Here is a 24,855-nt window from a genome sequence, read left to right as displayed (position 1 = left end):
ATCAACTCTGTATACATGTTTTTGAAGTAGTTGTGCGACACCACCGCATTCATGCAGAAAATAAGCTTTCCATTTCAACAGCAACGCAGTTCATTATTTTGCCCATCAAAACCCAGGGCATAACGGCTCCATTGTACACCTTGCTGTTTAAGGTTTTAGCTCTATTTCAGGCAAAGCACAGTCAAAAGAAACCCTTTTTGCCATTTGAGTCCATTATCAAGTGAATGTTAATGGGCTTGTAAGTGAGCTTGAGAATAGACAAGATAGAACAGCCTTGTAATTGTCTGCTAGTTTGGAGGAGCAGCTATGTGTCTGGTAAAGGGAGGATCATTAAAGCATCTGGGACTTTCCCTCCTCTTAAAGAAGCCAGAGGAATCGAGAACAAGAATAAAGGAGTGGTGCTCATTACTCTTCACCCCATGGGTAGTATCCCATTCCTCATCATTTGATGTGGAAATGAGGCTATGGTAAAAGACCATTGAGAAGCTGTTGTCACCAAAAGGACTTTTCACCAAAATGCTTGAGTCTGAACTGTGAGTGTTATCCACACAGCCACGTCCCACCTGCCTAATGGCTAAACACACACACACACATACACATACACACACTCACTCGTTCTCTGTTTGCTTTTGATAAACAGTTGACATTGGACTTAAAACTGTGCAATTTGTCAGGGTTGTGGGGATATTAATAAGTGACATTCCTAGTGCAAATGAAATACACTTTGCACACTTATAAAAACAAGACACTTGTGGAAAATAACATTTTAGAACGTTTACATTCTATTAAATGCAATTAAAACTTAAGAGTGCTTTTGACACACAAGTAGGACTTGACTTAGTAACACTTCAGTTAACACTGAACTATTATAATTATGTATTATGTACTATAAATATAGTAATTATGCATAATTAATTATAATCCTATATGTGACCCTGGACCACAAAACCATTCATAAGAAGCAGAGGCATATTTGCAGCAATAGCCGACAATACATATTGTATGGATCAAAATTGATTTTTCTTTTATGCCTAAAATCATTAGAATATTAAATAAAGATCATGATCCATGAAGATAATTTATAAATTTCCTACAATAAATATTTCAGAACTCAATTTTTGATTAGTGATATGCATTGAATTTCATTTGGACAACTTTAAAGTTGATTTTCTTATTATTTGGATTTTTTTGCACCCTCAGATTCCAGATTTTATATGTATTTGTTGTAAATTGATCAGTAATTAATTGTTTAGTTACACTGTAAGAAGGACATCTTAAAATAAAGTGTAACCAAAATAATTTCATAGTTATTTCTATTGCCTTAGAAAATTTGTGCAATTATTTGAAGCGTGACAAAAGTTTATTACAACATAAAGAAATTTGATTTAATTTGTTTGTTTGTTTGCAGATGACAATTTGATCATGCTAATTCATATAATTAAAAGTGTAATTGTCTTTTTCCGACCATGTACTGTTTTTTTCCATAATTATGAGATGAATTATACTCACTTATAAGAAGGTCAAAAAAGGAGTTGTTAAGACTTGATTTAAGACCCAAGGTTTTTTTATATGACTCTGTTATCACATTCTTTGGTTAGGAAAGAACACGCAGAAGATTTACACAACAGCGATCTGGATAACATCACAGGAGTTCAAAACAAATTGCCTGATGTGAGGAAGACATTCCTGCAGATTTCAGAAAACACTGTTACGTACTGTCTAGCACCCCTTTATGAATTATTGATCCACATTTTTCTCTTCATTTAAAAACATATCCAATCTGCCTTTTTGATTGTGGGTTGTCAGTGTTATGGCCTACTGTTGATTTCATCTCAGCCATACAAAGCAAACAAACTGGATTTGAGAGAATGATCGAGTCAATGAGAAACCAGCCAACCTGAACCAGAAGTAAAATTACCTCAAAGTGAGATCATACATTTTCACACTAAACCCAGGAAGAAGTATGCTGGTGTAATTTATGAGGAGTCTGGGTAGCTTTTTATTATCATGCTTTTCATGTCAGATAGAATTACAATTTCTTCCTTTGCCTTGTTTGGTTGACAGCTTCAGTCTAAAGTATTTCTTCAAATAAAAAACTTCTCTATCTGCAGGTGATAACATGAGAGGCATTTGTGTAGCTTTCGAAGTTTAGTAGCTGTGTATGTTTTGCACTTTAAAACACACACATTGCAAGCTATGGAAAATGATAAGTTTAGCTTTTACTGTGGAACATACAGCAGATTACTGCCATCTTGCACACTTCACTGGAATTGTACAGAATTGCTCCACTGTTACAATCTCAGGCCTCCTGTGTGCCCATTTATTTTTAATACAAAACCTAAATTACATTTAAAAGAGGAGTTTTCAAATATTTCATAGTGTGCTTGTTCAGAGCTTATAGAGCCTGGTTAAATGTTGATTTTTATATATGAACTAAATATGTAGAGTAAATCTTATATATTTTGATGGAAGTACTTTAACATAAATTGAACCTACTGAGTGAGATACTGAAAATTGCATTAAATGTATTTGTTGCATGGATAAACAAATGGATTGAATTGTTTTATGGACTCTGTCACAGTTACAACTCGCAGACATACAGGCGTCAGTGAAAAAAAAAGCATTTAAAACCTGCATGGACAAGAAAATATAGCACTGTTTTTAAAGCTGAAAATGTATAGTGTGTACTCTTGTAAATGGGAGTAAGCCCATGGGAAAGTAAAAGTGCCTAATTAGTAACATTAGCGAAACATGGTTTTTATATGGATCTCTGTTTACAACTAAAGCTCATAAACAGGCGTCCCATGGTAGTTGTGTCAATGCGCTTGTGATTAGCGAGATGAGACACACTAGTCCAAAAAAGCAGGAAACCCCCAACTGGGGCATATGCTAATGGTTACCCCCCTAAAACTAGTGAACTAGGTACATTGGCAGCTCACACTGGTTTCCCTGGAGCTCTTCGGACTGGCTGGCGTCACCAAAGCCTGGCACAAGGCACACATGTGAACATGCAAACAGTGACTCGGAATGCTTATTTTCCCTGACTTGGCAAGTTCACTTGCCTTGCCAGTTCAGGAAGAAGCAATTGGTTATTAAATTGTCTCAAAATGAGGCAGGCTAGTCTTTTTTTTATTGTTGGGCCCAATAGGACTGTGAAATTTTGTTCTTTTGGCTTAATTTGCCATCTTCTAAAATTACATTTTCCATGATTATTCTGCAGAACAATGATGAATTAGAAATGAATCAGTAATGACCTTCAGTGTTGTCCAGCATAAAAGCTTTAAAAAAAGTCATGCTATACATATATGTATTACTATTTTAATGTAAATTAAAACTATTATTTCACAGAGAACTCCAAACTTGCAGAAAAAAGCTATAATTACTTTAAATTTCTTTAAGATACAGATGCAGCATTATTATTTTATTTTACATCTCAAAATAGTATTTTTATATATATATAGAGGTAAATAAACACTAAATTAAGTCTTGATTCTTTTCAGTGGCCTTGAAAACAATGGCTGTTTAATTCAACACAAGGCAGTCACCCCTCATACTTGCTGCCATGTCAAGTTACTTTATTTGCATATCCCTCCTATTATCAGACACTTTCATTTGCATAGTATGCATAGTATATTATGAGAAAAAATGACTGGTCAATATGGTATTTCTTTAATGCAACCTGAATTTAAAATTTGCATCATGCTGCATCCACACCTATAGGTGTTAGTATAAAGTCTAGGAACAATGTCATTGTCAACAACAACAAAACCTACTAGTGCACCTTTAAAATAACTTTGGCATACTTAAACGCAATTAATTCCACTTTAGAGCATTCTCTCTTAAAGGTATTTTTTTAATTAATATTATATTACCTGCAAGTACAAAATATTTGAGGTAGACACCCCCTTTAAATGACAATGTTGTGCAGATACATTTTTCCCTTCTTTACCACCATCTTAATTACCAGCATTCTCGTTGACTTGATTGCACAGATACTATTTAAACGGAACTGAGCTGGATGATAACATCGTTGAATTCAATGATGAACTGCCCTTTTGCTCTATTCACACACTATTTTCCTATTTAATGCTGTTCAGTTGCTTTGTTACGATCTATATTGTTAAAAGCGCTGTATAAATAAAGGTGACTTGACTTGACCATCTGGAACACTCCTACTTGCAAAAAGCAACCATTGTTAGCATTGTGATCTCCCTCGCGTGCCTGTCTGCCCCCACAGATCAGCGGAGTATGCTGGAGCTCGCACTGCTGCCGATTATGAAGAAATATTGCCATGACTTCATTCTCACAACAGCTCATGACTCACACATCACTGAAACTGAGGATGAACTTTGCATTCTGTCATTCTCCTTATTGGCATGCCATTCTTGCTTCAAGGTCTTGCATACTTGCTGTGATACAGCTGTCTTTTCAGATGAAAGTAAGCCATCTTAAAGCCATTTAAAGTTTGATGAATGTCCTTTGTAGACAGGAAGCTGGAATAGATTATTAGATTAGCTAAGAGTTGATGTTGGTGTCTGATTTGACAACATAATTCAAGTAAAATGATTAACCACAGTTTGTTTTATGCATGTGTAAACCTAATATATGTTATACTACAATAAGAGTAATGCAGAGCTCATTAAAAAATCACCTGGCAAACTTTGTGAGTTCCTCCTCAGATGAGCTCATATACCAACCCTCCTCAGTCAATTCAGAGCTGCCTTTCAGGTCACTTGTAGGACAGAGAGTGGGAGTGGAAGTGGGAGGAAGATGACGATGCCAATAGCATTCTCACAGGTGCCGACTCCGGTACAATGAAGTCAAAAAGGATGTGGTTTCATCTGTACCACCACACCCTGCCTCACTGCTGAGTAACTGGGAAAAGCAGAAGCCTGATTGACGAGGCCAGCAGTATTTGTGTTTGGCTAAGCTAAATGAAGCACATGTGGCCATAATCTAACCCCTTTGCATCAGCATTTCACAGGGACTATCTACTCTGTTACACTGGCCTTCTTCTGGTGCATGCCTGTCACCTCTGATCTGATTAGTGGTTTTGGTGAACTTGTTCTTATTTAAAAGGTAGGCTGCCTGAACAACAATGAACCCCAGCAGAAGACACTCCAAGCTAAATTTAAAAGATCTAGCAAAATATGACCCCTATAGTTCATGCGCTTATGTGTCTGTGAAGCAGATGTGTTTCAGTATTAGAGTTGATTGGACAGTTCCACCTCTCTGTTCCCAATCGTTTCATTTCATATTCATGTTTTTAATTCATGTAAGGCTTATTATGAACCTTCATTGTATTTTTCTGAATACAATTGTGATAACCGTAGGTATCAGGAGACAATGTAAGCAATCTGCTAAATATTATAGATGAGCAGTTTCTCAGACAACATTTCTGGAATGCAATCCTAAAAAGTAATGGTAAATGGCAAACATGATATAAAATGAATAATATATTTCAGATCATTTAATGATTAAAAATAGAAGAAGAAAAAAAAAAGAAAAGAAAGAAAACAACTCACCAACATGGCTGCAGTGTTATTATCTTGGATATCAGTTATTCAGCAGTCTGCCAGTTATTTGTTACTCATAATTGAGAAATTATTCTAATAGTCAATGCTAAAAGCACAAACCAGTAGACTATTTTAACAGGTAAGTTGGCGGCCACTACCATACTTTAGAAGTGTGCAGTCCTGCTCATGGAGGACCATTGCATTTGCAGTGTTTAACTCCAACTGCCCCAACACACTTACCTGAATGTTATGCCCTTCCATCGCTAAATCTTACATTTTGACTCGGATGAATGTTACGCTTATGTTGAATGAGTGTCCACAACTTGGAATGACCTAAGCCCTTTGCTCATTTGAAATTCACCATGAACTTGATATATTATTTAATTTTTTTTTTTTCATTATGACTTTATTTAAATATAGCTTTATTCCTTAATTTAGACTTGCTCCTTCTGCCAAAATTGAGAGTCAAGTACCTGTCCACACAAAGTTCCATCATCCACTTGATTAAGTGGAACGCACTTCAAAATGGCATCAGGGGCTCTCCAAGAGCTTGGAGAAGATAAGGAATGCTTTAAAGCGAAGAGGAAATGCATCCTGGTAATCTTAAAGATACAGAGATTAGTTGGTTCAGGTGTGTTTAACTATGACTGGAGCTAAACTAGCAGGACAGTGGCTGTCCAAGAACAGGAATGGACATTTCAGTTATACTTGAAATAACAGTAAAAACTCTTGAAGCTAGATATTTCCCCATATAATCTAGTTCTATATAAAGAGTCTATACCTGTAGAAAATGTGTCCCAGAGCAAGTGTTCATTATATTAGTTTTGACTGTGTTGGCTTAAAACATGGGTGTGAACAACTACTCTAAATGCAAAGCAACATATATAAAAGGTCACAAGCACAACAGCAGTGGCATCAATTTACAAATCCGCTAGAAATAACATGAATCTGCAAACCTGACCCACTTGGAAGCTGTTTTCTGTTGCAAACCCCCTAGTTATTTTATAATAAAAAAAATTCATTTAAAAATAGTATATTTAATAATAATATATATATATATATATATATATATATATATATATATATATATATATATATATATATATATATATATATATATTTTTTTTTTTTTTTACCTTGAACATATGTGTGTGTGTGTGTGTGTGTGTGTGTGTGTATATATATATATGTATATGTATATTATATATATTTATATATATATTTATATATATTTATATATTTTTAAACTTTTGAATTAAATCTTTAAAGAAATTGCTGTCTCTCTGTGCTGTTAAATTGCTGTTTATTTGGCACTTTTAGTACATTTCTGTGTTGGTTTGAGTGGACCGATATGTCTATTTCTGTCTCATCAAATAGCAAGCATTTAGAACAGGAATACTGATTGTTGGGAACAGACGAGATAGCTTCCTCATATTCTAGCTATATCAGTCACCTCGCTTTACTGGAAAGCAATCAGGACCACTGTGTGCCAGCTTTGGCCAACAATAGTCTCCTCCCTCATCAGATATAGTGATCTGGTTCTCCTCCCATGGTGCTTATTGTCCTTCAGAGATGCAGCTGATGATGTGAAATGTCGCCGTATGGATGTTTGTAAAGGTGTTGCTATGTTGCATGAAAGGACGTTGAAACCAGAGCTGAAATAAAGTGGCATCATGTGGCTGAAAGTTGAAACGGTCCCAAATATGTACATTTAAGGTCAGATACCAACAAGCAAGGACACACTCATCTTAACATGAACTCTGGAATGTCGTCTGCTCCTATTATACCAATGTAAACAATACCTCTGAAAGTATCTACACACTTGAGCATACTCGCACGCACACAGCATGACTTTACATAATTGCTGTAACAATTCCAAGAGCATCAACTGCGCAGTGATGATGCAGACTCCATCTGCTTGAGTGTTTATGGGAATGGCAACATGTGCCAGCGTCCCACAGGAGTCCTCTTAAACACCCTCCTCTCTTGACTGGTCAAGTGGTTCGGTCTGGTAGCCGTGCTCCTGTAACTCCTTCATCCACCCTGAGGAAAGTTCTGATCTCACCCAGCGGGCCATAAAACAGTTTGGCGCCAGACTCTGGGCCTGCAATTTCCCTTTAACGCATCTGTCAGCAGGAAACCAAGTCCAGATTAAGAGGACAGTGGGCCATGTCTTGTTTGTTTCCATGTCATACCCTCTATTCTCTCAGCTGTTACTGTTCTTAACACTAATGCTCAGCTATGACAAAAGATGCCAGGCTCTCAACAGAACTGTCTCTTTGCCTCTCAAAAGCAGGCTATCTTGATTTGTTTGTTTTAGCAGGAAAACTATTCTGTCCTGGAATGACTCCAGTTTTGGTGGATGTTGTTTTTGTGCAGGAACAGTGGAAGATGTTTTGGTCCACTTGCTGCAGACTTTATGTCAAGCGAAACAAAAACCTACAGTCTACTAGCAGTTTGTCAAAGAACTACTAGTCAGCTTAATTCTGAGTCACTGCTCTTGGTCTTGCTGAGAACCTGGAACTAAAGTCATGGTGGACAGTAACCAAGTATTTAAATACTTTTCTGTAAACTTAATCAAAGTATTTTCATTAAAAACTTTTACTTCAGTACATTTCAAAACATAATATCATACTTTTAACTCACAAGTGTGAATCAAAACGAGACGAGTGGGATATCATTGAAGCTTGAGAGTGCATGCGAATGATGGCTTGAAAAGTAGTTATTAATTCTGAATTTTAGGATTGATTAAAGTGAATGAAAATCAAATTTACGTCGTAACTGTTAGTTGTTTGTGAACTAAATCTGCTGTAAAAGGATGAACTGTTTAAACCCAGTGTAGGAAATGCTTAAAACATAATGCATTAAACAACATCAAAATGTTTACGTAGGGCAGGGGGTATCCCCCTTGGTTTTTGCATAGGACCGAAATAACATTTCATCATTGCTGATTAAAAGGGTAAGGGGCTCTTTTTCTACTATTGTACTTTTACTTGAATAAAGTAAAAAAGTACTTAATGAAGAGGTTCTCAACTGTGGCCCTCGAGGTCCACTTTCCTGCAGAGTTTGGCAAGAGTTTGTGTACTTTATCCACCACTGACTAAAGTCCAAATGGGGCCAATTTTGAGTTTTAAGTCACTGGAAATGTAGGCTGGAGAAGTACTCCTGAGGGGGCTGTACAGAAAAAGTGCCAGAAATGCTCGTTGCCCCATAGTGCCTAAGTGGGAAGCACTGAAGGTCCCTTGTCCAAGTCATTTCTGAGCCTGCATGCATGGAGTTTGCATGTTTCCACCAATTCCCTTTAGACTCACACACCCACAATACACAAGCTGATGAAATCAGTTATTTCCAATCTGATTGGCTTGTCACTGAGCAGCTTCTGGAAAACGGAGTAAACAGATTTGTATAATTCCACCAGGAAAATTTTGCAGCTTGCTGCATGTTGCAGTATATATTTTTTCTTATTAAGTTTTTATTTTTGTCTTTATTGGATAAATAATCAGGAAAAGAGAAGGGGAACAAGAACAGGTTGACCTTGAGCAAAGATTTAAACTTACGCAATACCTCGCAATATGTCAAGGCTATAGCTCTGATGGGAAGTCTTTTTCTCGAATGGAAGACAATTCTGTCCTTATACTCAGATATTTCTGCACCACTACATAAATTACCACTTGCATGTTGTATAACACTGCATGCAATGGCCTTTTTTCAGATTTTCTCAACCTTTTTTTCATTATGATCTGGTCAGGTTTTTTTTTACATGTCAGCCAGACATGTGACAGTGTCTGTCTAAGTGGTAGTTCTTGGCTAGAATTGCTGACAATGTGGCTTCACCCTAATTTGTATATTTCCAGATGGGCATTAAAAGTACATACCACATTCACTGGAAAAATACATAGTTTTAATAAATATGAAGTAAATCAGTATTGGGACATGTTGCCACACCATAAAATTGTATCCTATGATGACAGACATGGAACTTGTATTGTAGCAGAAAGTGCTGTGGTAAATATTCAGCCAAAAAAGCAAGCCTGTAGACAGATGTCAAAAACCCACCAGGTGTGGTAGTCCATCCAGGCAACTTTTACACTATTTTCAATGTACAGTAGCTCTTTGATTTAGAACAAATTGTGCCAAATCCATCATACTATATTGTATGAAAGACTGGGGTCATTTTTGGCATGAAAATGTTATACGCAAAATGTAGCAGTGTTTAAATTTAGAAAGACTATGATAAAATGAAAGTTAAAACAAGAAGGGGACTAATAAATCACATAAACTGACTTTATCTCTAATCATCACTCAAACTTGATTGTTATAGAATACATTTACATATCTAAACTTGAGAAAATCAACTTTATTGTAGAACATTGAGTAGAAAATTAGAGGTCAGCTGGTTGGTTGACGCTATTCAAGATGAAGTGCTCAAAAAAACCCTGTGGACTAATGTTTTAGGTCTTGCTAATCTGATTTGCAGGGTGAGGACACAATTTCTGCAGTCATTTTAAAAACTGAAACCCAATATGTGAATAAAACGGGCTTGATTGTTTTATGTTGGCTGGAAAAATCTAGTGCTTACAAGGGGATATACGGGATTATTAAAGATACACACTGAGTTCTGATGGAATGGCAGTGTGCTGAGTAAGACTGAACAGACACGGCTCGACCTCAGCGGCACATTCCAGTGGACTCATGGGTATTCTCAGGAATCTCTCTGGCCAGCTGGCTGAGCTCAGGGACCTGTGCTGGGGGAGAACACCACTGAATTAATGCATGTGAAAAATGGTTCACCACATTTCTACATGCATTCAGATGTTTCATGTCGCTCTGTCTGGATGTGCAGTACTCCCTCAGGCATTATATAATACTAGAGGAAAGTAAATATTTATGAAAATCAAACTGTTGTTAGTTTTAGCACTGATAATATCTAACATTTACTGAACCTGCAGTAAGTCTTCTGTTTTTACAAGTTCATCAATGTAAATAAAGTTTTATCTTAAAACTACAGAAAACATTTTGATATTAAAATGATAAATCTACAGATAAGCAGATATAGTAGGGGCAGCTGTGGCCTAATGGTTAGACAGTTGGACTTGTAACCTGAAGATCGCAGGTTTGAGTTGCTCCCCGGGCGCTGGATCAATAGCTGCCCACTGCTCCAGGTGTGTGTTCACTTCTCACTGCTGTGTGTGCACTTGGACAGGTTAAATGCAATGCACCAATTCCAAATATGGGTTACCATACTTGGCAAATATCATGACTTTTTTTTTTTTTTTTTGATTTTCAATGGACGTGCATACATTATTTGGTGTAAACAATGCTGAAAAGTAAAGTTACATTATTTCACCTATATCACATTTATATTCACTTCCTGCATTTTAAATAAAAGTTATGCTTTTCATATACTGCTAAGTGAACTACTGGCCACATAAACATTGCACAGTTGTGTTCTGTGAGTGATTAGTAACAGTAAGAATGATAATTATTGACGCTGAGTGATAACCAGAGCAATATTTGCTGAAAATGTTCCTGTTCCATTAACACCCTCACATCTCATTCAAATAGATACTCCCGTCCCGTAGCATGATGCAATTGGTCACGAGACACACAAGTGCAAATAGCATTTCACAATCAAAGTTCACGTAAAGCCTCTTCTAGCTGCATTTTTTTAAATTTGCAAGACTGCACCACACAGGATGAGCTTTATGGCAGACGGAGATGGCAATCTATTCTGCTCACAAATCAATCGTTTTGCGTCCGAAGACTTGGAATATGAATACTTTTTTTAATAAATTGTAACTGTAGTTGTATCTGCTTGCTATATACTGTGTTTTATTGACAAATGGTAGGTAGACATATGGTGGGTTACGTGCTCATAATAAATGTGTAAATAGTGTTATGTAAATAAAACCAACTTTTTACATAAAAAGTCACACCATATAATCAAATCATATAATATAATCATGACAATAAAATTCTCAGTGCCATTAGCATTGTCACAGACACCCCAGGCTCCAACACCACCCAATCACAGCGCACGCCATCACCAGAGTACTAATCACACTCACCTGCTCCTCATCTACCTGCAATCTCCCCAGCACTTAAAAGTCACACACGCAGTCACTGTCCGGTCTCATTCGCAACTAGGTCTATACCTACCTGCTAACTCTAAGGACTAACCATACACCTGACTTACCTCTCTCCAGCGATGTCCAGTGTTCTCCTGTTCCCATCGTGCGTGTGTGTGTGTGTGTGTGCGCGTGTGTGCGCGTGTGTGTGTGTGTGTGTGTGTGTGTCATCTTGCTCCATCGTCTCAAGCTACTACCTCTCGGATCATCTCACCTCCCAAGACACCAGCACAATACCCTCACCCATTGTGTTGTGGAACAAAGGGGAAATAGGGAGCTGTTCCTTTAATGTTGTAAGGACGTAAATTGTAGTTCGAGCGGAAGGGAATTATGGGTGTAGTAGTACGGAACACGCATGCTGGTGTGTACAGCATTGAACAGAGCGGATATGTATGTTTCCTTGTTTTTCTGTTGTTTTCATTAGAGATGTGCTGAGTAGTTGTGTTCACTGCAACATTGTGGGTCATGTGGATGCATGCCGGAGAGACCAATAAAGCAGCATACTCAGAACACTTTGTATAACTCATCGTTTGCACGGACTTGAGTAACTGGTAAACTGTTACGCACACATACGGCTGCCGAGACGGAGAGCACCGAAGTAAAAAAAAGATAACAATTGCTCACCTTAGTGCTTCAGTTTGCTTCACCATTGTTGTCCTTCACCTCTGCTTGTGTCCAATAAACATCATTCCCTGTTATTCTCTGTCTCAGGTCCCTGGCTACTGTAACAGAAGACCGGACCAAGACCAATCGACACAAGCATGAGCCTCCCAGACCCCTTCCAGGACCTTGTTGACGCGTTGCATCCTCCTTTCTCCTCCAATGCTCCCTGGTCCTGGAGATGCAACTGCACTTGTACCCCACCGAACGATCGAAGATAGCCTTCCTAATCTCCCAGCTGCAAGCTAAAGCACTACAATGGGCCGATTCCAGTTGGACCCAAAATAATTCTGTCATCCAGTCATATTCTAGCTTTGTTGACCACTTCAGAGAAGTTTTCGGTAAACCCGCCTGGGATTCATCCATTGGTGAGAAACTTTATAATTTAAAACAAGGAAAATTACTGTCAATGAATATGCTCTTAAGTTCAGGACTCTCGCAGCCACAAGTGGATGGAATGACCAAGCCTTGCTGACCACCTACCGTCAGGTATTGGATCCTCGAGTGCGGTTGCATCTCGTTGCATACAAGGACATCAGGCTCGAATGCTTCATTCAACTATCCATCCGCTTCGCCACTCATATGCAGTCGTGCCTCAAAGAGCACCAGGGCCAGTCATATGCCAACTCACCCCTCTGCCGTCCAGAGACCATCAGCTCCCCAGATCCAGCCCACAAACAATTGCAAGTAGATTCCACTCGACTCAGGACGACTGAACGGCGAAGACGGCTAGCCCAGAATCTCTGTTTATACTGTGGATCACCGGGGCATATCATCTCCTTATGCCCCGTCCGTCCTCCTCGTCCCATGGTGAGTGCCATTTTCCCTTCCAAGTATCGGATGAAGCCACTGCATAGCAAAACTCTGACAACAACCTAGGTGTATGGGTGCATCTTTGCCTGCAAAACGCCACCACTTGGAGAAATCATTTGCATCTGCATCCAAAGCCTTTAAGCTGTAAAGCTCAACTCTAGCTACCAAGGTTTGTAGTGCTGCGGGCGCACAATCAAAATGAAACTTTAATATTCAAAATAAACACAACACAGCGCACCAGCCCCTCACGGACGACTGGTGCGCATAAATAAAAACCAAAACATAAAATAATGGCCCAGGCCTGGTCCTCTCTCGTCCTTCACTATAGTCGCTCCAGTTTTATATCCTTCCATCTCCTACATGGGACTCGATACCGGCGGTGGGGTGTAGGTGTAGCTCATCTCCAATCACTACACCTGGCCTCACTCCTCGTTCCCATGCCTCTCGGCCCCACCCCACTCGCCAAATACCCCCATCACCACTCGCAGGCCGGGGGGTACTCCCGAGACTGCGCTCTACCCCCCCCTTCCCTCCGGGGGGGACCACTCACGGAGACCTGCGGGAACCTGAGGGTAGGACAGACGAGGTGAGAGAAAAGGAGATGGAAGGAGGAGTGACAGAGACGAGAGAGGGGAGAGAGGAAAAAAAAAATTCCGGTTCCCAGACGCACAGATGCTCGGCCCTCCACCAACTGGGTGATCTCCTCCACGGTGCCTGGCGGTGGCACTGGACGGCCCTCTGCGGACGGCACAACACTCAGCAGTGGACAGCGACGGCTCCTCCGGTTTTGGGCAGCCGGCAGGAGTCCCCCGTTCCCAGCCCCACCGGATTCCTTCACGAAGGCAGCAGGCTCCGGCCCCCTGGCGAACGGCGCCGACTCCTCCGATCCCTCACGGACGGCAGTCGCCCCTCCATATCGTGGGCGGCCGGCAGCGAGCTCGTCCGTCCCTGGCAACTCGCTCCAGCCCACCGCCTTGAGCGTCCATGGCGGCACATACCTCGCCAGCTCGAGGGCACCGCGGATTCACCACAGCAGCGAGGGATCTTCAGCAGCGCGTCCCTCCTTCTCCCGGGCTTCGGCACCACTGTAATAATAAAAACTTCCTATTCATCCGGAAGAAGGAGGCGGGAACCGGCGCACTCTCAAAATGAAACTTTAATGACAAAAATAAACACAAAACAGCGCACCAGGCCATTTTGTGCGCACAAAATGAAAACCAAAACATAAAATATTGCCCAGGGCAGGTTCCCACACCTCTCAGCCCCGCCCCACTCGCCACATACCCCCAATGCCCCTCGCAGGCTGGGGGGTACCCTCGAGACTGCGCTCTACTCTGCGCTGACTCAGGATCAGTCATAACCCACCACTCTGATCTGCGTGTATTGAATATGGTCTTGCACAAGCTCCAATTCAAGATCCTGATGAAGCAATGCATTCTTTCATGCATTCAGCCCCATGATTGGTTTGCATCAATCGACCTGATGGATGCATAGTTTCATGTCTCGATTTTACCTTGACACAGGCCATTTGTTCGTTTTGCTTACAAGGGTTAAGCACATAAGTACAAGGTCCTCCCCTTCGGGCCATTGGAGTCAATCAATATGATTGCAAGAGTTATCAACGATTGTGCCCAGTCAGTGCTGGCCTGCCTGAATTCATTCAGGGGGAAGAGAGTGGTCCCACCGAAACAATTTCTGAAACAACGATATGGTGTTGTGATTTCCTCCTGCAAGAGAAGTTGGAGCGGAGGCTGTCCCTCATCACCACATCCCCACTTGGGATCTCTCTGTGGTCCTTGCTGGATAACAGAGAGCTCCCTTTGAGCCCCTTGAGTCAGTTGAGCTTAATATCCAATACCTTAAGACAACACTCTTGACTGGGCTCGCTTCATCAAGTGGGTGGGGGACATGCAGGAGTTTTTGGTTGAAAAAACATGTCTTGATAGCTAGCTGATCTCTCGTAATCCTGAGACCCCGATCGGGATATGTGCCCAAAATTCCCACCACTCATTTTCAGGATCAAGTGGTAAACTTGCAAGCACTGCTCTTTGGAGGAGGCAGGCCCAGACCTTGCATTGTTGTGTCACTTGTTTTGGGGAAGTGTCATGGTTGGTAGAACCATTTTCTCATTTTGATATTGTGTGGGTGGGGTCAGGTGTGTCTCGTTACCACTGATTGTTTTATGTGGGCGTGGCCGCAAATTGAGCTGTGATTCATTTCCAGCTCACTATTTATTGCCCTGTCTTTCATCTGGTTTTTCAGATTGTTGTTGCAGTTTCCCGTGTCCTTGCCTGGTCTTCTCATCCTTCATAGTTTCCTGTGTCACTCAAGATGGATCTCTCACACCTGTATCACCGTGGGATCTTCACCTCCGTACTTAACCCAGGATCGCTCGTCTCAGTCCCTGCGTCACGCTCTCCTGCTGTCTAGTTCCGGAATTGAACGTGACTTACGTCCATCTTAAGTGAATGTATGTAACTCTCATTCCCTAGAGGAGGGAACAGAGACATTATATCCCTTGTGCCACAACCTTGAACTACCACTGATTGGCTGGGACCCATTCTTGGCTCCTCAAGCACAAATCTGAATTATTGGATGTATGCCGCCATCCATACCTGTATGTTTGGGGAATGGCTTGCCATGCAAATTCAACTTGCCAGTATAATCATTATTGTTGATTGGGCTCTCAAGTAAGACCCCATAATGTCAAGTGTCGATGTAATGTCTCTGTTTTCTCCTCTGGGAATGAGGGTTACATACGTGGCCAAGACGCTTTCAAAATGCTGTAATTTTATTGCAGTTGTGCAGTAGATCTCAAACAAATGTTGTGGACAATTACAACAAAGCAGACAGCTACACAGAACAGAAGTCGCAAGAGTTTGACCAAAGCATTCCACCATTGTTGCATGTAAAGGCATAAACGAAACAGGATCTTTACTTGGCAGGCGGTCTACACAGTGTTTTAATCCTCTTTTTGACAACACATTGCCAGACATACAAACACACTCTCTCTCACCGCCTGACCACTGAGAATAAGACATGGCCCTCTGGTATTGTGTGACAAGCCACCATATGTGAGCGTACATTGACAAAAATAGGATTAAGTCACCCAGAGGGTCATATGTCATTCAGAGCAAAGAATTGCTTGCTTGCTAGGCAGGGATTAAAGATACCCTTTGAGGCTTGGAGAATAACAGGCATGCAGTTTTGCCCAAAATGACTGACATAAATATAATAATAATATTAAAGGAATAGTTTATCCAACAATAAACAGTTGGTCATCATTTATTTCCCCTCATTTGTTCTTTTTTTCCCTAAGTTATTTGACAGAATATCCAAGTTGCTCTTTTATATATAATGTAACTGGATGGTGACCAAGACATTCAATGTCACAAAAGAAGTTTGTGGGACTTGTATGGTCTATTTCAATCTTTTAAAGCCTAGTATGAAATTAAAAGTCAGCATGGAAAGAAAATTCACCCTATTTGTTTTCTAAATACATGTCATAGACAATGTTCACTCATAATATACATGTTTAATTTCCCTCTTTCTCTATCTCTCTCTCTCTCAAACTAGGAAAACAACTTACTTCTTTCTGACAAATGGAGGATTTTTCCAATCAATTATTCTGCTAAGTCTCACTCCTCCAAACTCATGTTCATCCATTTTTGAGTGCAATGCCCACATTTCATTGTTCGCTCATCAGGGCACCAGTTCACTCCACTATAAAGATCACACTCACCTTTCATTCAATGTCTGGCCTCATTTGGAATGCAGGCTCATTTGCCCGAATCCTAGTCTTTTCATTCAATTCTCCAGTGATCTCCTGTTATCTCTAGTCTCTTCTCCTATGAATCTTTAAGGATCTCCGGCATCTTCTCTTATGACCCTCCAACAATCTTCTTCTTTGTAATATCCCTGTCTAATACTTACCTGTGTTCCCTCTATGGCCTCCACTACTTCTGTTGTCCTCTCCAGTCACCGTCTGCACTTATAAGGACTCAAGCTAGAAGTTTCTTCTTCACTGAATTTTCACTGAATCTGCATTACTCCTATGTTTTTTTCAATGTATTCAATAAACTGCTGTGGTTCACTTACCTCCATGAGTCTGCACATCTTTACAGTCATATGAAATAAATAAATGTATGTATTAAAATGTAAGGCCATCATTACAAATGTGTATTTAAACATATTTTAAAACATGACAAATAAGTTAAAGGTGCTGTATGATGGATTGACACCGAGTGGTTGAACTTGGTAGCCCAAATTCAAAATATGCAATAGGGTTTTTTAAACCCGGCCCCTCCTCCTAAGACTTGACACACACACAGGTTGCCAGATTGTTGAGATCAAAAGGGAGGAGCACACTTGAAGATGAATAAAACGAAATATTCCGCTTTTTCTGCCAACTGGCAACTCAGTGTGCTGAAATACAATTGTGTAAACTGGCAGTGGGCGGGTTTCACAAACCAAAACAGACACCAACATCATTGTAACTAATAGTATTTTTTTATAAATTCCACTTTAATACCAATGCTATCACTTTAATTACAATACTTATAATGGTAAAAATTAAATGTAATAATGTTAATAATGCTAATAAACAGCCTACTAGCATTATTAATAATCATTTTCTTAAGAGGCTGGGAATTGTACTTTCTGTGGTATGAATTCATTTGAGAGTTCTTGACTTTTAGCTGGCTCAGGCTCGGCTGTGGCTTTGAATGCCAGCACACTTCAGCGCCTCTGGAAAACTCTACTGTGGGTTTCCGTGCCTCGAGTCAAACCTGAAACCGAATGGATCTCTACATCCCCTCTACATACAGAAGCTGTTTGTCTCAAACTTTGCCTGAACCAGATGTACTGTAACTGAAAGTAGGTTTAATCTGAACTATGCAGCCACAAAAACACAGTCTCATCCATGTATTTACTTTCCTTAATGGATCCCTGTAACTGACCCAGAGACGTTTATTTGCAAAGCTGATTGTGGAAACAGGAATGCATTCCTTGTAGACATCAATATTTGCTTTTTGATTATCCCCTTTTTGATAGCTGGAGCGAGGCGGCGTGTGAAGTTGCAGGATGCTGGGAAAAAGAAAAGCTGTTCACTGTTACAGCATTAAAATCACAGAAGGTAATGCTGTTGCTCACAAAATATGTGTTGTTGGATAACAAGGACCAAGTCTGAATCCAATGTCCTTCCCCTCTGCATACCCGCACTTTCCTGTATCCTTTTACTGTTCTGTTTCTGATGGCTAAAATTATAATGATAATTAAAAAAATATTGTCCTTTAATCCAAAACTCAATTGTTTATGGAGCGAAGGCGAAGAACATGACATGCAAAAAAAAATTATTGTGGCCACAATTGAAGAATTTGTTTTCACACATATTAATTCATGGTCATGTTTAATTAATTCATGGCCACTGTCTGGTACTGTTTTCCCTCACATATCATGTGCAGGGATCGGCAATTGATTGCAAATTAAAAAGTTTATTGATTTTTAAAAAAAATGAAGACATTTCCTTTGATATGTCCCTCCCATACTTTCTGTTTCAACAGTGAATGCATCAGCTCATGAAGATGGTTAAAACATCTTTTTTTAACAACATTTTTTTTTTTATTATCCAGAGAGCTCATATCCTACTTTTAAGCATAATGCTACATTTAGGGTTAATGTTTTTTATTTTATTATTATTATTTTTTATTTAGTTGATATTTCCATTTTATTTTTAATTTTAATTTTAATTTTAGGTACATTTTTGTTATTTTTAACTTCATCATTGTTTTTTCTTAATTATATATTTTTTTCCAATTTGTTTTAGAAACTTTTAGGGCTGCCAAAGTTAATGCACTAACCAATTTATAAAATTCCCAACATAGTGCTACTCACTGCAAGTTTTATTTTAGTATAAATAATACAATTGAATAATATCTATTAATTAATATTCGTATATAGCTTTTATTATTCTTATTCTTATTATTGGAAAGTTTTAATAATACCGTTTGTTGTTAATATTGCTTTTGCTGTTTTTTATATGTTTTTTTTTTTGTAGTTGTTGTATTATTTATTGTTTTGTTATCTTAAATTTTTGTAGTTTTAGTATTTTTTTTTTTAACTAAATAAAAACTAGAAGTTAAAATTACTTGGCAACTAACTGAAAATATTAAACGAAAGTATACCTAAAAGGGTTTAAATATATATATATATACATTAATTTTTTTTTCAGACAATATTTATATTATTTTAATAAACAGAAATGTTTTTTAGTAGTTTAAGTTTTAGTTAACCATAATAATAATGGTTACTGCTAGTGCTAACTATTTTCATGTTCAATGGAGGCAGGTTGTAAAGGTTTCAAGTTTACAATAATATACCATGCATCAAAAGCTAAAAATAAGTGGTTGTTTTTATTTAGTTTCATAAACAGTAATAAAACTGCCTAGAACTTTTAAATCACCACAGCAAAATAGAGCAAAGACTGATTTGGGATGCCTTTGTGTTGTCCTTGTTCTCCGGAGATATGTCCCAGCTGTAATGGACCGGCGAGGCTCCAGAGCCAGTGTGTAAAAATAAAGAGCAGAACAGTTGCTCACAGCTGTGAGCTCTGCTCTCACCCTTCAGAGCTGCGCTACTTCTCTTCTTCTCCTCCTCTCTCCACACAACCACCCACCAGCATGAGTTTTCATCAGCAGCTTGCTTTGTTACAAGTGTGAATGTAAATACTTTACTGCTCTTTCCCACCATAGTAAATGTTTCCAGCAATAATAGTCTAATATAGACATGTTTATATTGTCTGCCATCGTGTGAGTTTGGGGTGGGGCCATCTCGGCTCACTAAAGCTAACAGTCCTTTAATGTTTCTCATACTTAGGGTTGAGGATCGAAGAACCCCTTAACTTTGCATATTAAATTGTGAGCGGAACTTCCATTTCGGTACAAGCATGAATGATACATTACATCAAATCTGCATGTTGAGAACAGGTATGCAAACAGTTTTCTAAGTGATCAAAATTAATTTATGCCAGGCAGGTGATAAAATGGATAAAAAAAAAAAATCCATATATTTATATTAAAAAAGGGACACAAACCAAATCTAGAGAATGGAATATCATAAAGACTTGAGGGTGGGTAATTTTCTGAAAGTAATTTTATCTAAGTAATAATTAAAACCCTTGCAACACTCCACATAGCAGATCTTAAAGGCCTGTTCCCACCAGACTCAGTAGCTATTACAATAACTATATTGCATGATAAAGCACAAAGATGTTTTGTATATTATTAGTGGGACTTTTGTATAATCTGCTGGTATAAATGCTTAAATTCTTTAAAGGGGTGGTAGACTGCGATTTTACTTTTTTAACGTTAGTTAGTGTAATGTATCTGTTTAAGCATAAAAAATATAAAAAGCTTATATAATCAAAATATAATCAGGATAAGACTATATTAAAAGCTAACATAACAAGTAGCATTTACAGAGAACACTGTAGCTAAAAGTATTAGGAAACAACATCAAAAAACATAGTCCTACCATTAAAAGCTTTGCTTGCAGCTTCTGCTTCTCAATTGGGCTCAAATTGATAAGTGATATTAATGAAGCCATTATTTACAATACAAGTGAAGCACAATACAACCAGAGCACTAAACCGGAGAGATGCTTTAGCCAATCACAACATACTGGGCTAGCTAACCCAAATCAGAGCCCATCGCCCAATTCTTAGGCAGGGTCTTCGAAAAATATGGAATTGATCATCCTGTTTCTCAGAGAAGGGACAGAGCAGTGTGGAATAAAAGGCACATATGTGAAAAATATATTAAGAATTTTTTTTTAAACAAAGCATTAACACATGTTAGACTGCACCCCATAAACACAATCAAGCCTAAACCACTGAACCACTACTTTAAAGTCATGTGGATTCTGATTAGCACACACATGTTTTCTCTATTAGCATGAATAAAAATAATAATAATAATAATTATCCAAAAGTATTTTCAATAATATCAGTCCATTGTGTCGGTGCGGTTACCTATTAAAAGAGAGAGAGAGAAAAAAAGGAAAGCACACTGCCATAATACACTCAAACTTTATAGTAGTAGTAGTGGTAATAGTGGACTAATAAAATGTAACACTTTTCACCCTTTGTCAGGCAAAACAAAAAAAATAATAATAATTATATATATATATTTAAATACATACACCTGAGCAACAAACAACATAGCAAATAACACATATGAAGACACAAAATCTCTGATAACAAATCAAACAATGACACTGTATTCCCCAATATAAATCAACAAACAATAAAGCAAAAAGGACAAAAGACATTGTACAAAATAATAAAATCCCCAAAAGCTCCTAAACAAGATAATAAAGACAAAATGTTGTCTTTTTGCAATGTATACAACACTCACTGGCCACTATTAGGTACACCTTGCTAGTACCAGGTTGGACTCCCTTTTGCCCTCAGAACTGTCTCAATTCTTCGTGTCATTGATTCAACAAGGTGTTGGAAACATTCCTCAGAGATTTTGGTCCATATTGACATGAAAGCATCACGCAGTTGTTGCAGATTTGTTGACTGTAGTATGATCAATGATGCAAATCTCCAGTTCCACTAAATCCCAAATCTGCACTATTAGATCAAGATCTGGTGACTGTGGAGGCCATTTCAGTAAAGTGAGCTCATTGTCATGTTCAAGAAACCAGTCTGAGATGATTTAAGCTTTGTGACATGATGCAATACCCTGCTGGAAGTAGCCTTCAGAAGATGGGTACACTGTAGTCATAAAGGGATGGACACGGTCAGCAACAAACAGTGCTCAATTGGTACTAAGGGGCCCAAAGTGTGCTAAGAAAATATTCCCCACACCATTACACCACCATCACCAGCCTGAACTGTTGAGACAGGCAGGATGGATCCACGTTTTCATGTGCTTTAAGCCAAATTCTGACCCTACCATCTAAATGTCGCAGCAGATATCGAGACTCATCAGACCAGGCAACGGTTTTCCAGTCTTCTATTGTCCAATTTTGGTGAGCCTGTGCAAATTGTAGCCTCTGTTTCCTGTTCTTAACTGACAGGAGTGGCACCCTGTGTGGTCTTCTGCTGCTGTAGCCCATCTGCTTCAGATTTTAATGTGTTGTGCATTCAGAGACAGTATTCCTGGTTGTAACGAGTGGATATTTGAGTTACTGTTGTCTTTATATCATCTTTAACCAGTCTGCCCATTCTCTTCTGACCTCTGGCATCAACAAGAAATTTTTGTCCACACAACTGCTGCTCACTGGATATTTTCTCTTTTTCGGACCATTCTCTGTAAACCCTAGAGATGGTTGTGTGTGAAAATCCCAGTAGATCAGCAGTTGAAATAATCAGACCAGCCCATTGAGCACCAACAACAATTCCATGTTCAAAGTCACTTAAATCCCCTTTCTTCCCCATTCTGATGCTCAGTTTGAACTTCAGCAAGTCATCTTCACCACAGCTAGATGCCTAAATGCATTGAGTTGCTGCCATGTGATTGGCTGATTAGCAATTAGTGTTATCAAGCAATTGAACATGTGTACCTAAAGTGAGTGTACAGTGCCTCTCTATAGGATAAAGACTGTGCAGAGGTAAGACACATAGTGTCAAATCTTTCAATACCATGCAGTATATAATAAAGAGAACAAATTATGATTCACAAGATTAAAATAAATAGCAATAAAATTCTTTTGATACACACAAAACTGTCTTTTAAAATTTGCTCATCTAATAAACATTAATAGTTTTTCATGTCTATCTTAACGAAATCAGTAGTTATTATCAGGCATGAAAAAAAAATGTGTTGTAAAAAATGTTCTCTTTCTATTGTTGCAGAAATTATACACTTTGTCTTTAAAGGAAAAAGCTTAGGGACTCGTGGTACACTGCATCTGGTGCTTTCGTGTGACTTCCCTTTTCACTGGTGTGAGATACCAGGTCATCCCTATGGACAGAGCATGGCCATAACTTCCATTCCGGTGACTGATCACTGGAGAGCAGGAACAGAGATGGGACTCGAGGTCAGCTGGTAATCAGCAGACAGCAGCGGGCCTCTCTAATGAAGATGCCTGGCATAGCTGACAAGCTAAAGCAGACGCAGGAGGATGAATGAGTCATATGCTAATAGATGTCACTGTGATGACAGGATGAGGTCATGCTGTGCCAGGCATGACGCCTCAATGCCAGCCACCAGGAATTCCATCTCATCTGCTTTGCATTGTTTGCTATTATAATAATATTCTTTCTTTTTTAGTTTTTTTAATCCTGTCATATATAAATAATTCTGTCATATATAAATGACACAACATAGAAGTTGAAAAAAAAAAAAAAAAAACCTTCCTGTGAGTAGTTGCCATTTTCAAGATATGGTCACATTTACCATTAGTTTGGTGAATTTTAAAACCCAGCTATTCAAAACTATTTAAAATTTAATTACTTCTCGGACACTAAATATTTCAACCGACAATCAAACAAGATAATTTTAAAGGATTTGTTCACCCAAAACTGAAGATTCTGTTATCACTGACTCACACTTATGTGGTTCCAAACCTGTATTAATTTCATCCTACTGTGAATCACAAAAAATGTAAATATTTTTATTTTTTCTTTGTTCTTTGGAGAAATCATGGCTTAGTGGTTAGAGAGTTTGATTCCTAACCAAAAGGTTGTGGGTTTGAGTCTTGGGCCGGCAATACCATGACTGAGGTGCCCTTGAGCAAGGCACTGGAGCCCCACCTGTTCCCTGGGGGCTGCAGCATAAATGGCTGCCCACTGCTGTGTGTGTTCACTGCTGTGTGTGTGCACTTTGGATGGGTGAATTATAGAGCACAAATTCTGAGTATGGGTCACCATACTTGGCTATATGTCACTTCACTTCACTTTTTTTGAAGAACTAACCAAACTGTCTTGGTGACCATTGACTTCAATTACATGGGGAAAATAACACTTGCACACCATGTTGTCATGAACACAAAGAGCAGATGTTTAGGCTGCTCTTGTGAATTGTGACAGGGCTGTCAAGGTCCAAAATTAACTTAAAATGTATTAAAACATACACATGTGCTGTTATTTTAAGTAATGTAATCATTTTGTTTTGAGGAAAAGACCAAAACTGAAAATATTCCTAACTGCTCACAACTCTCACATTTAAGTTGTGTTCACTTAGTGTGCTGTGACCAATTCATCATCAGTAACAAACAAAAACCAATGAACAACAACATTAGTCTGGAATGATTTGAGTGTAAGTAACTAGTAAACGGAATTAAAAAAAATAAAAAAGGTAATTGTGACTTTTTATCTCACAGTTCAGACTTTTTTAATTACAGAATTGAGTCAAACTCACAATTCTGACTTCTTTTCAGTATCTCCAGGATTTTGCGATCACTGAATTTATCGCAAAAACAAACAAACTCTGCAATTTACACAAAAACTCGTAAATTTTTGTAATTGCCAAATGATTTACCATAGTAAAACTAGAGGAACAGCTTGTGTCAGAAATGGTCTAATGTGTTGGAGTGTTTTTAAATGCTTCACATAACTTTTCCCAGCACTTCAAAGCAGTAAGTATTACCGAATTTGGTATTACAATAGTATTACAATATTTGTTCTTCATAGGTTTCCCCCATGTTAAAACTAAAAGTTTCATAACGTAGGAAAGCCGCTATATATAGAAGTACTATATATATGTGTGTGTGTATTAATTAAATTATATTTA

Source organism: Carassius auratus, chromosome 30 (genome assembly GCF_003368295.1).
Source record: "Carassius auratus strain Wakin chromosome 30, ASM336829v1, whole genome shotgun sequence".
In the NCBI taxonomy this organism is placed as follows: domain Eukaryota; kingdom Metazoa; phylum Chordata; class Actinopteri; order Cypriniformes; family Cyprinidae; genus Carassius; species Carassius auratus.
The sequence above is the reverse complement of the archived record's forward strand: the minus strand, read 5'-3'. Positions refer to the sequence as shown.